General features: G+C 30.6%; 1 long non-coding RNA gene across 1 annotated transcript; it reads right to left on the bottom strand.

Annotated features, from left to right (window-relative positions):
* Positions 1–7744: 7744 nt before the first annotated feature.
* LOC142240279 (uncharacterized) lies at positions 7745–8731 on the bottom strand. Its single transcript, XR_012723216.1, has 4 exons — positions 8695–8731; positions 8230–8295; positions 8025–8100; positions 7745–7930 (listed from the first exon to the last, which is right to left on the bottom strand). It is a non-coding gene; the product is annotated as an uncharacterized LOC142240279 (long non-coding RNA).
* Positions 8732–13721: the final 4990 nt, after the last annotated feature.

A 13721-nucleotide genomic window follows, 5' to 3' on the forward strand; every position in this document is an offset into this window, starting at 1 on the left:
AAACAATCATCACACGACTGACGCGCAAAATGAAAATCGTGTGTACCTGCTCAATGTTTTTATAAAAATACTTCTTTCCCTGCAAAAAAGTCAAAAAATTTAATGGTCTCAAATTCTATCATTTAAATAATAGAACATGTTTGCGGCATTTGAGCGCAATTTAAATGCTTATTGCCAACATATATTTTTCTCCGCTCGAAAATTATTTTTACAAAGACAAAATACATGGTTTTCGCCACAATTACAAGTGAACTCTCTATTTCACTAAAGCCAATTTAACTTTATATTAGTTCATAGAATCATTATGTTTGGAAAAAGTTTACTTTACTCAAATAATTTTTTGCGTACGTTAGTTAAATGGACTAAAACACAGGAAAAAATTATACAAAAATAAAGCATAAAGGTTTCCTAATTTCGTATTTCTCACAAAATAGTTCATTATTTCTTTAAATTTGTAAATTTTACCAAAAATGTGTCCATCATGAACTTCGTATGGCACTAAAGACATTCTTGCAATTTTGAACTCCAAGATTTCTCTTAAAACTACAAAATTTTCTTTAACAAGTGCAAAAACTTAGTTATGTCTAATAAATTTTCTTGAATTTGTCGAAAACTATTTACTTATTTTTACCATATCGGAGTGATGCCAGCGCTTGTAATACTGTTTAGTTAAAATTTTCTAAAAAAATTCAAAATTTTCTAAAATTAATCGAAAGTTATCTTTCCTGGTGGGTTCACTGTTTTTTCAGTGTACTCTATATAAGCATTAAATGGATGCGGCAACCATGTCCAAACATGTTTTTTCTGTGCGTGTCAGAGTAAACCTAAGTGAATTTGGAAATTTTTTTATATTTACTCTCAGTGTATAATTTAACAGAGATTTGGTATGTTTTATATTAACACTTTGGCTTTATTTTAACTAGAACATAATAAAATAGTCCTTCACATCGATAACAACTCAGTTTTTGAGTTAATATAGCTTACTTCATTATTTCTCTAATTGTTTGAGCTACAAATTTTATGAGAAAACTTAAATTCCTTCCACCATTTTATAAAATGCCCCCAAATATGGTAAGTTATAAGCTAATATAAAGAATTAAAAAATATATTTTATTATTATTTTTATAAAATTTTCATTATTCCCTCCATTTTTTCAGCAAGAGTGTGAAAATTATATTTACGATGAATAAAAAACTAAGGATAAATCAAAACTTCTACACAGCGAGTTAAAATAAACTACTTTCTTGTTCCACGTTGCAGTAATTTTTATTCAGAAATACCATTGTATTATGAACTTTCATCATAAGTTCTTATAATAAAGTACTTTTGTTTAAATAAAGATTACTTTTAATGTATGAAAATTTTCATAATAGTATAACGGGTTGTTGTTCCTTTGATTATTTAATTTCTCTGTATTTTGGAAAGATTTATTTAAAAATAGTTTCGCCGTCGACATTTTAGAGACTGTTAACCAAATTTTGTTATCGGGTTTCCCATAAAATAGTCAAGTTAACCAAATTAATACAGGTTTTTTAACTTGGTAGGGGTATGTATAAATCTTATGATGGTGTAAAATTGAACTAAAATACAATGGCATAGATGAACTAAAATTTAAGAGAATTATAAACTAGACAAGCAGAAAAAAATCTTAAGGGCTAAATCGTGGTCAATTTAACTACAGTTTAGTTAATTTTGCAATGAAAAAGGGTTCACTGTGTTTTCAGTGTAGGAGTAAGTATGAGCATTTTTTAATTCGGTTTACATTGTTTCGATTAACGACGTCTAATTCCGGAACCAATCACGACTTAAATCGTGGGATTACTGTACCAGGGCGGTTCGGAAACTTCTTAGCCTATCAATGAAAGAGAATAGTTAGTTTTTCAAAAATATTTTTATTTTTCAATATAATCTCCTGAAACTTCAATACACTTAGTCCAAAGCTTTTCTAGCAATTCTATCCCTTGATTAAAATAGTTTTCCTCAAGGTCTTCAAAATAGTGGTTTACAACTGTAATTGCATCTTCATTTAAGGTAAAACGCTTGCCAGCAAGGATTATTTTTTAGATTTGGGAACAAGTAAAAGTCACTGGGAGCTAAATCAGGAGAATAAGGTGGGTGGTCAAGCAACTCGTACTTTAATACGTTGATTTTAGCCATTATTAAAACACTCTTGTGCGCTGGTGCGATGTCTTGATGAAAAATTATTTTTTTGTGTTGTAAGCCAGGACGTTTTTCTCGAATTTGTACATTTAATTGATCCCAAGGGTTGCAATAGTACTCTGAATTTATTGTTTTACCCTTTTGCAGATGGTCAATCAATAAAATACCTTTGAAGTGCCAAAAAACCGTTGCCATAACCTTACCAGCCGATTGAATTGTTTTTGCCTTCTTTGGGACACTTCCTCCAGCTTCAGTCCATTGTTTGGATTGTTCTTTTGTCTCTGGAGTGTAGTGGTGAATACATGTCTCATCAACAATTATGAAACGACGCTTAAAATCCATTTTATTTCGCTTAAAACGATTCAAACATGCTTGAGAAATGTTCATTCTTACGCGTTTTTGATCTACTGTTAACAAATGCGACACCCATCTTGCAGAAAGCTTTTTCATCTGTAGTTCTTCATGCAAAATTAAATGGACTCGATCATTTGAGATGGCCATGATATTAGCAATTTCCCGCACTTTTATTCGTCGATCATTTAATACCATATCATGCACTTTGGCTACAATTTCTGTTGTTGTTGCTGTGTTTGGACGTCCACTACGTGGTGCAACTTCAATGCTTGTACGACCACGTTTAAATTCAACAACCTGTTGCATATGAAGGAGCACTTTCACCTAACACATTCACCATATCATTATGAATTTTTTGTCCCGATAAACCGTTTTTATGTAAATATTTAATGACAGCACGCATTTCTAATTTTTCCATTGTAAAAAATTGCGGATGCGTCTTTTTTGAACACCTGTTTCTATATAACGGAGTTACCAGATCGAAACAAAATTGAACATGTGTTCATAACAGAGATGGAAGTTTCCAAAACACTTAACTTTTTTCTGTTTATACCGCGCTTTTTGTGCTAGGCTAAGGAGTTTCCGAACTGCCCTCGTGTTCGCCGTTATCAGGGCCTCTGGTTGGATGTGTTAAGCGACGTTAAAGAAGACGGATAAATGGAAGTTCTTAAGCAACTTTAAAGAAGACCATGTCACGAGGAAGATTAGTAAATCACCTCGAGGAATTACAATGGACCATTTAAATATTGGTGTCATCCTCTACACGGATGAAAAAGATTTTTCATATGTTTGGGTGTAAAAATTATATGTTTGGAACTCAAATTTTTAGGACATTATTATACCCTCCATCATAGGATGGGGGTATATTAACTTTGTCATTCCGTTTGTAACACATCGAAATATTGCTCTAAGACCCCATAAAGTATATATATTCTGGGTCGTGGTGAAATTCTGAGTCGATCTAAGCATGTCCGTCCGTCTGTCCGTCTGTTGAAATCACGCCGGCTGTTTGTTGAAATCACGCTAACTTCCGAACGAAACAAGCTATCGACTTGAAACTTGGCACAAGTAGTTGTTATCGATGTAGGTCGGATGGTATTGAAAATGGGCCATATCGGTCCACTTTTACGTATAGCCCCCATATAAAGGTTGGTATATGGTCTCTAACAACCATGCAAAAATTGGTCCATATCGGTCCTTAATTATATATAGCCCCCATATAAACCGATCCCCAGATTTGGATTGTGGAGCCCCTAAGAGAAGCATATTTCATCCGATCCGGCTGAAATTTGGTACATGGTGTTGGTATATGGTCTCTAACAATCGTGCAAAAAGTGGTCCACATCGGTCCATAATTATATATAGCCCCCATATAAACCGATCCCTAGATTTGGCTTGTGGAGCCCCTAAGAGAAGCATATTTCATCCGATCCGGCTGAAATTTGGTACATGGTGTTGGTATATGGTCTCTAACAATCATGCAAAAAGTGGTCCACATCGGTCCATAATTATATATAGCCCCCATATAAACCGATCCCCAGATTTGGCTTGCGGAGCCTCAAAGAGAAGAAAATTTCATCCGATTCGGCTTAAATTTGGTACATGATGTTGGTATATGGTCTCTAACAACCATGCAAAAATGTGTCCATATCGGTCGTTAATTATATATAGCCCCCATATAAACCGATCCCCAGATTTGGCTTGTGGAGCCCCTAAGAGAAGCATATTTCATCCGATCCGGCTGAAATTTGGTAAATGGTGTTGGTATATGGTCTCTAACAATCATGCAAAAAGTGGTCCACATCGGTCCATAATTATATATAGACCCCATATGAACCGATCTCCAGATTTGGCTTGCGAAGCCTCAAAGAGGAGCAAATTGCATCCGATCCGGCTGAAATTTGGTACATGGTATTGGTATATGGTCTCTAACAACCGTGCAAAAATTGGTCCACATCGGTTCATAATTATATATAGCCCCCATATAAACCGATCCCCAGATTTGGCTTGCGAAGTCTCCAAGAGAAGCAAATTTCATCCGATCCGCCTTAAATTTGGTACATGGTATTGGTATATGGTCTCTAACAACCATGCAAAAATTGGTTCACATCGGTTCATAATTATATATAGCCCCCATATAAACCGATCCCCAGATTTGGCTTGCGAAGTCTCCAAGAGAAGCAAATTTTATCCAATCCGGTTGTAATTTGGAACATGGTGTTAGTATATGATCTTTAACAACCGTGCCAGAATTGATCCATATCGGTCCATAATTATATATAGCCCCCATATAAAACATTCTCCAGATTTGACCTCCGGAGCCTCTTGGAGGAGCAAAATTCATCCGATCCGGTTCAAATTGTCAAAATTTTATTTCTATAGAAAATTTTGTCAAAATTTTATTTCTAGAGAAAATTTTGTTAAAATTTTATTCGGCTCATAATAAAATTTTCATCATTGTCAACATTTTATTTCTATAGAAAATTTTGTCAAAATTTTATTTCTATAGAAAATTTTGTTCAAATTTTATTCGGTTCATAATCATGGTTGCCACTCGAGCCAAAAATAATCTACCAAGATTTTATTTCTATAGAAAATTTTGTCAAAAGTTTATATCTATAGAATATTTTGTTAAAATTTTATTTCTGTGGAAATTTTTGTCAAAAATTTCTTTCTATAGAAAATTTTGTCAAAATTTGTATTTCTATAGAAAATTTTGTCAAAATTTTTATTTCTATAGAAAATTTTGTTAAAATTTTATTTCTGTAGATAATTTTGTCAAAATTTTATGTCTACTTTGTCAAACTGAATTATATACGTATTGGATCGATCTTTTTTGATTAAATATATACAACGTATGGACTTACATTCAATTTGGAAGATGGTGTTAGGAGGTTTTAAGATACCTTGCCATCGGCAAGCGTTACCGCAACTTAAATAATTCGATTGTGGGTGGCAGTGTTTAGATGAAGTTTCTACGCAATCTATGATGGAGGGTACATAAGCTTCGGCCTGGCCGAACTTACGGCCGTATATACTTGTTTTTAATTGCAATGTTCATAAGCTAGCATAATATGTTTGCGACATATATGTTAATATGTTAAAACCTATTATGTTTGGAACATAACTTTTTTTAAATATAATATGTGTGGTTGCAACCATACATTAATTTAGAAATTGCCTATAAACATATATGTGTTTAGAAGGAGATACCAAGAGAGTATGCTGCAAGTAAAAAAATATAAGTTATCAACCTGACACTTTAACCTGACGCCTTAAAAATATATACACACAAAGAAAATTTCCTTAAAAGTTTTTTCCACCAGTGTATGCCTAAGGTGAAATATAATATGTTTGAACAATACAAACAATATTTTGTTTGGACCAATCCTGAAAATATATATGCTTGAAGCAGAATGTGTTTGGAAGTATATGTTAGAGAAGCGATTTTTGTTTGGATGGTGTACAACCTGACCTAACCTAACACAGCAAGAGAAGCAAATGAGAGCAAATCGTGTTGCTGTGGAACTGTTTGTCTGTTTTTGCGGAAATCTGTACTTATATGAGTGCATTCGTTTCAGCTACACTGAAAAAATATTTACGTGATATTAAAGATTACGCAACCTCAATTTTAGGATACGTAATTTACACACTATTAAGGACAAATTTCTTTAAAATATTGAAATTTTTATTAAAAGAAAGTTTTTTTTTTCATTAAAATTAGGACAAACATTTTGAAAATTTGCGTCCCTTCGATAAAATTGCATGTCTTTAAACTGAGGCAAATTTTCCTTAAAGTAAAGAAATACATTTTTGATTTAAATAAATCGTCCTTAAATTAACTGAAATATTGAATCTATAGATTTAAGATAAAACCCTTCAAATGAAGGCTAAGACTTATTTTGAGGATTTAGCATCTTTGGTTTAAGTTTTTTTTTTGGCATCAAGACAATATTTTTTACTTCGAAGTATCCGTCATAAATTGTATTTCTAAACTGGCATATGTTTGTACGTGAATATCTTTATTAATATACAGAAAAAAATAGAATGAATATTCGATAAATGAGATCTGTATCCTAATTTTGATTTTATAGATAGGTCGCAAAAAAAAATTCCTTATTTTAAAGAACCCGCATCTTTGGCTCGGAATCAATACCAAAATCCTTAAAGGAATGTCAAAATCTTTGGATCCAAGTAAACTTTTTTTTTTGGGTGTATACACTTGTCATGTTAGTTACACTCAGAGAAGGAATATGATCACCTCAATCATGTTTCAAGAACAAACTGTTAACTGCCTCTGTTGTTAGAGAGACTTAAGTCCAAAATTATGCGTTTATAAAAATCTACATATTTCTCATATGACATTCGTGTTTCTAAATATGATAAATATTGAGTGCAATCAAACTGGCGTTTAAATGAAAGTAAAACATCCCTGTGGGAAACTAAGCTAACTTTTAGCTAACAAATGGTTTGTCAAAACTGAGTCACAGGTGACTCAAATGCTAACTCATTTCCCATGTAAAATCCTAATCAGTTTTAACACGTGTTGTCATTGTAACGAGTCTGTAATCACTCGTCTCTGCGTAATTTAGGCTAACCAAAAGTTAACTCAAAGTGAGTTAGTTGTTAGCTGATAATATATGGGCACATTATGATCTAGGTAATAAGTGACTAGTTTGTGGTAAGCTTTCTGGTTAACAAAACTATTTTGTACATTTCATTAATTGTGATTTTATTTTGAATTAATTTTTATAGAAATAAAATAATTCAGATTTGTGGTAAAAATTAATTTAAAGTTTTGGTAATATTTGTTCTTGTTTTTACATAGTTGATATTAAGTCTCAACCTGCACTGAAAAAACAGTGAACCCTTTTCCTTTGCAAAATGAACTAAACTGTAGTAATATTGACCATGATTTAGCCCTTAAGATTTTTTTCAACTTGTCTAGTTTATAATTTTCTTAAATTTTAGTTCATCTATAACATTGTAGTTTAGTTCATTTTTACAACACCATAAGATTTATATACCCCTACCAAGTTAAAATGTCAGTATTATTTTGGTTTACTTGCTTATTTTGTGGGAAACCCGATAATAAAAATTGGTTAACAGTCTCTTTAAAATGTCGACGACTAAACAATTTTTAAATCAATCATTCCACAGTACAGAGAAATTAAATAATTAAAGGAACAACAAACCGTTTTACTATTATGAAAATGTTCATACATTAAAATTAAACTTTCTTTAAGCAAAAGTACTTTATTATAAAAACTTATGATGAAAGTTCTTAATACAATGTTTTTTGTGAATAAAAATTATGACCACGTGGAACAGAGAGTAGTTCATTTGAACCCGCTGTTTGGACATTTTGACTTATCCTTTTTTTATTCATCGTAGGTAGTTTTTTTCACATATCTTGCTGGAAAAAATGGAAACAAAAATGAAAATTGTTAAAAATTAACACCATGTAATGAAATATAATTTTTAATTCTTCATTTTAGCTTGTAACTTACCATATTTGGGGCATTTTATCAAATGGTGTAAAGAATTCAACTTTTCTTTGGAAAACGTATCTCATAAAATTTGTACCTGAAACAATTAGAGAAATAATGAAGTATTCTAAATAAACTGATAAAACTGTGTTGTTATCGATGTGAAGGATATAATAAAATAAATATTCTAGTTGAAAGAAAGCCAAAGTTTTAATATAAAACTTACCAATTCTCTATTAAATTGTACGCTGAGGGGAAATATAAAAAGTTGTCCAAATTTATTTGGGTTACTCTGACATTAAATATTAAATAAAATTATTAAATAAGTTTTCAAAATATCTAATGAAAAAAATAATATGCATTAAAAACCAAATATTCTTGATAACCCTAGACAGTCATCATTCGTCAAAATGACGACACGTAATTTCATTTTCGATTTAAAATACATTTTAGTCTATTGGGAAATGGTGAATTTAAGTTATACTAATTCGACCGTTTTATGAATTTTTGTTTTAACTACTTAAAACCAAATTGAATAAGAAAATAAACTCAAGTTTGGTTCACTTTTTCGCTCACGATGAAAATTTTAGCGTCTTGAAATGAGCCGTAGTCAAAATGACGAAGGCTGACGTTAATGTACAAAAAATAAGGATGACTGTCCAGGGCTAAAAGAAAGCTAAAGAATCCTTACCAATTCACTATTAAATTACAGGCAAAGGAGTACCAAAAAGTTGTCCAAATGTTTAAGGGGTTATTCTGAAATTAAATATTTGTTTTTACATTAAAAATATTACATTGGTTTCCAAAAAAATTTGATTAAAGAAATACTAAGATAAGGCATTAAAAACCTGTAATTTTGATGATAAAAAGGTCACAAAAACGTAAATATTCTAGTTAAAATAAAGCCAATTTTTAAAAGAAAACTTACCAATTCTCTATTTTTTATTTGTTCGAATCCATCTGGAGTTGCTCTGAAATTAAATATTGTTTTTACAACAAAGAAAAACATTAATTAATTAACAAATAATAATATACATAAAAAATATTCTTTTTAAAAGAAAGTCATATTAAAAAAATACTTACCAATTATGAATAAACTATACGCTGAGATATAACAAAAATTCAAATTCATCTGGAATTGAATATTTATTTTTTACATAGAATAATAAAAATTTCAATACACTTTCAATTTCAACATATTTTCCTAAATATTCGTAATAACTTTTTTCTAAACTACCGATAAAATATTAATAACTTTCATTTAAAAGGTTTAATAAACAAACACCAATATATGTCTCAAAAATCCAAAATATTCCATGCCTTTATACTCCCTTGTTGCATTGTTGTTGCAAAGATGCAACAGCCCACGCCAACGCCAACTATACAACTGAAGCATGCCAAACAAAACCAAGCAAAGCCAAACATTCCTACAACAACAAAAACACATGTGCCTTTATTGAAAACAACACCTCATCCAGCCAAATAAACCATCCGCGAATAACAAACACACACACACACACACAAACCACTAAATGAACAAAAATAAAAACCACCCCACGCTCATGTATACACAACAAAACTCAAGTAACATCATCTTTACATTAATCACATTCCACTTAGGGATCTATAGTACAAACCAATAATCGATTTTTCGACATTTCGATTATTGACTTTTAATCAAAAATCGATTTTCGATTATTTTTACCAATGAAAATTCGAATATTCGATTTTTCATAATCGATTTTCATAGAAATAATGATTCTAAAAAATATACGATTTTATGAAATCTATTAGTCTTTTTGTGAGTATTATTAACAATAGTTGTTAATAAAAGCAAAAAATTAGTTCCAGTCAAACATGTTAATTTTTAAATTTGTTTAAAAATTAAAATGTTCAACATAAAATTTTTAACATGTGCCAATCATTAATTTTTATTTCCCCAAATAATTACACTATAAATTCAAGGAAATTGAAAACACAAAGGATTCATTTCCACCAATTTGATATTTTATTTAATAAAATCAGAATTTTTATTTTTCTAGTTCAAAATTTAAACTAAATTTTTGGTGATCAAAACTAAAAATTAGTTAAAAATCTAAAATCGATTTTGCGATTATTTTTAGCTTAATAATCGATTTCGACTTTTTTAGATTTTCATGCCAAAATTCGAATAATCGATTAATCGATTTTCGATTTATAGATCCCTAACTCCACTATGCCGATAAAGATCTCTGTAATATGCATTAGTTCATCGCATCTGCTGACAACTTACTCTAAGAATAATATTCGTAAAGGCACACCAGTTTACGAACAATGAAACGTTTAACTTAAAATTTGCAAAATTTTCAAGAAATGTTATCTACCATTTTTGACGAAAATGTCTATAAATTTAATTACATGTGAACTAAAAATATTTCATTGGGTAATTTTTTACCAACAATTATTAACTATAGGAATTGCCAGTAAGAAATTGCTATCCACTTTCAAGTTCATTTTTCGTAAAAAAATATTTTCTCATACAAAAAAATCTTATAGTAAATTGCACTTATTATTTACAAAATACTTTACATTTCACAAGTAGTTTTATAGCATGACAAACGAATTTTTAACTACCAGTTAAGACATTTTTTAAGGAAATTTCCATCGTATTTTGTAGGCCATGAACTAAACGATTGCTACTTAGAATTTGTAAAATTTCCTTCCGAGTAGTTAATTTTCGTTGAAGATGCGAAAAATGAACTAAAATTCTGGAAAATTCTTGTAATAAATTATTGTAAAAATTTTCTTAAATTTACGAGACACTTTTTTTTCTGTGTGGATAAAAGTGACGCTTTTCTCACAAGTTTCAAGGCACTGACCACCTCGAATTGTATCTGTAAAATGTAAACAATACTCTATATAAAAAAGAAAATAATAGATTTTATTTCTATCATACCTATTGAAACCTCAGTTTACTGGCTATACTGTTTTTGTTATTTTCAGGTATTCCGTTAATATTGCCATCGTTTTAGCTTAGAGCAGCGAAGAAGCCTGAAATATATACTTTTTATTATTTAAATTTATAGTAGAGTAACAATATTAATGGTTAGCTGCATTAACAGCGTTGCTCTTATTTGCCAAATCATTTTTTTTCAATATTTTTAATTTAATTTTTCTCAGGATATATATTTAAAACTGGTGTCAACCTAGCAAAACCTAGGTAACCATATCTCATTACAATTTGTATTACCAGGAGTAAAGGTGTCATTACATGTTGCATAACGTTGCGGTGATCAAAGATTATAGAAGAGGAAGATTGGCTACGGAGCACATCAAACCATTTACCACATTAGTTTAATACTCGAACCAAACGCGTATACGACAAGTATTGATATAGCATTAAAATGCAAATAAAAATAAATTAAGAGCACGAAATAAATTTCCATAAAGGGGAAAATGTAATTTTGTTTTGTTGTTGCCTAAAATTTAACATTGTTTCATTAAGAAAATTAAACTTTTCATTAAAAAAATAAAAACGAAAAACAACTAAAAGATTACAAACATGTATTGAACTAATCTGGTAAATGCAACATTTGGTATGACACAAGCCAATCTCCCATCTTCCTCTTTTATTATCTTTGGCGGTGATGACTAACTTATAATAACATAACTTATAATAACAATACTAGATATTTCTCGGTTATTTTCAAAATGTTATACTGTTGACTGTTAATGACTTAATAAAATATAATAAATTATAGTATCATTAGGTATAATTATTCACATATTTGAGCATTAATCAAAAACTCAAATATAATATGTAATGTAACGGTCATTTTAAACATTTTTACCTTTAGGAATATTCTTCACAAACATTTCATAAAAATTTGTTTTAAATTAATTACATTACCATATTATATTTTAAATAAGTGCTTCATTAGGTATATTATAAGGTAATAACACAAAATGCAGGACACTCACAAAAGAGCTGTTTAATTAATTCCTTTTCCTCTGCACCATGGCAGCTCATGCAGCATCACCAATCTAGCAGAGCGACCCGTTATAACAAATATCAGGAGCGGTATTTGATGTCTTGAAAACACCAACATATCTAGTGTGCGGTTGATGTTTAGATGGGGCCATATTGACTTGGTGTTGTTGTCACCCTTGCAATTCTCCCATAAGACATTTTCTTGCCTTCTCACGCAGTGTGAGCTTGCAGATTCTAGTTCCCCTTCTATGTTCCCTGGCCATCTCGTTGAGAGATATGCCACAGTCAATGGCCGTTTTCGAGTTACGGAACACAACGTCCAAGGATATTATTGCAGGTGCAGCGCATTTATAGTACGTACCATGCCTCACTGCCAGAAAGTAATCCACTACGTTTGACAGATCTATCACTATTTTGAGGCCGTTGTTGCTGCTGAATGTTGGGCAAATATGTCTAACGGCAATAGATGCAACATGACATGAGATTCGCTAAACTTTATCTAAACTTGTCGGCTGCTGAAGTGCCGGTCAACAGACCACAACACATATTTTATCCTAGACGAACGTGAAAAAGTAATCTTTGAAGTAGATATTTTGGTTCGCCCGAATAAATTATTTTGTGTAGGCACACCGAAAAAAAAGTTTACTTTTTTTATGAAAAATTAACTAACCCATAGTAAGAATGACCATGATTTGGCGCCAAAGATTTTTTTCATCTAGATAAGTTCATGATTTTCTTATAAATTAGTTCATGTATCGCATCGTATTTTAGGAATATACTTAAACTCATTCAAAATATTCCTGCTATCCGGAAAAATGAACAATTTTTTGGGAAACATGTGTTAAGAAATTGGTTTGTCAGTATAATTTTCAAAAAAGTAGAGAAATTGAGGAATCAAAGGTACTACAAGCCTGTATACAACTAAGAAATTTTTCGTACAAAACAAGTCAATTTTCAATAACCACCAGTATTTTATTTAAAAAAATTATTATTATATTACTATTTTTTTTTTTTTTTTACACAAAACTATGGCTTATGATATACAATAAAGGATATATTTTTATTCGCACGTTGGATGCAGTTTCTTGTCGGTAGTTAGTAATTGCTTCTTCAAAAGAGTAATATTCTATGTTATTAGGACTAAACTAATTAATTTAAATTTCCATGTTTTCTATCCATATGAAAGATATATGTGGCACAAGTTGCTATATTCATTGAATTGTTGTCCAATTTCATCGATGTTTGCTAACTTTTGTTGGGCGGATTTGTCTTATAAGCATCTGAAATTGCAAAGTTATACAAAATATAAGAAAAATATTATCAAATTCTATCGTTCATATTGATTTTTAACTTACGGTTTTCAAGAGTATTTCCTAGAGCCAATAAGGATATCAGCTTATTTAGCATTAAACAGTAAGAATATTCATAACAATTACCATTGCAAGACCAGTCTACCTGAAATTGAAAATAATTATTTTTAATAAATTGAAATTTTGGTTTTATTAAAAACGGAAAAAATACCGTTTATAGAAAAACTTACCACATAGAAAAATCCATCCAGTAGGTACATTATTGGAATCATATCCATGGACTAATGCGACGTTTTTGAAATTATTCTCAGAATATATTTGAAATAAAAAATATTATAAAATTAGACATGATTTCCACTTGTCAGTATAGTATTTTGTATTTAAGGTGGATATTAAGTTCGAGGAGCCACCGTGGTGCAATGATTAGCAAGCCCGCCT

This window comes from Haematobia irritans, chromosome 1, assembly GCF_050003625.1.
Source record: "Haematobia irritans isolate KBUSLIRL chromosome 1, ASM5000362v1, whole genome shotgun sequence".
NCBI lineage: Eukaryota > Metazoa > Arthropoda > Insecta > Diptera > Muscidae > Haematobia > Haematobia irritans.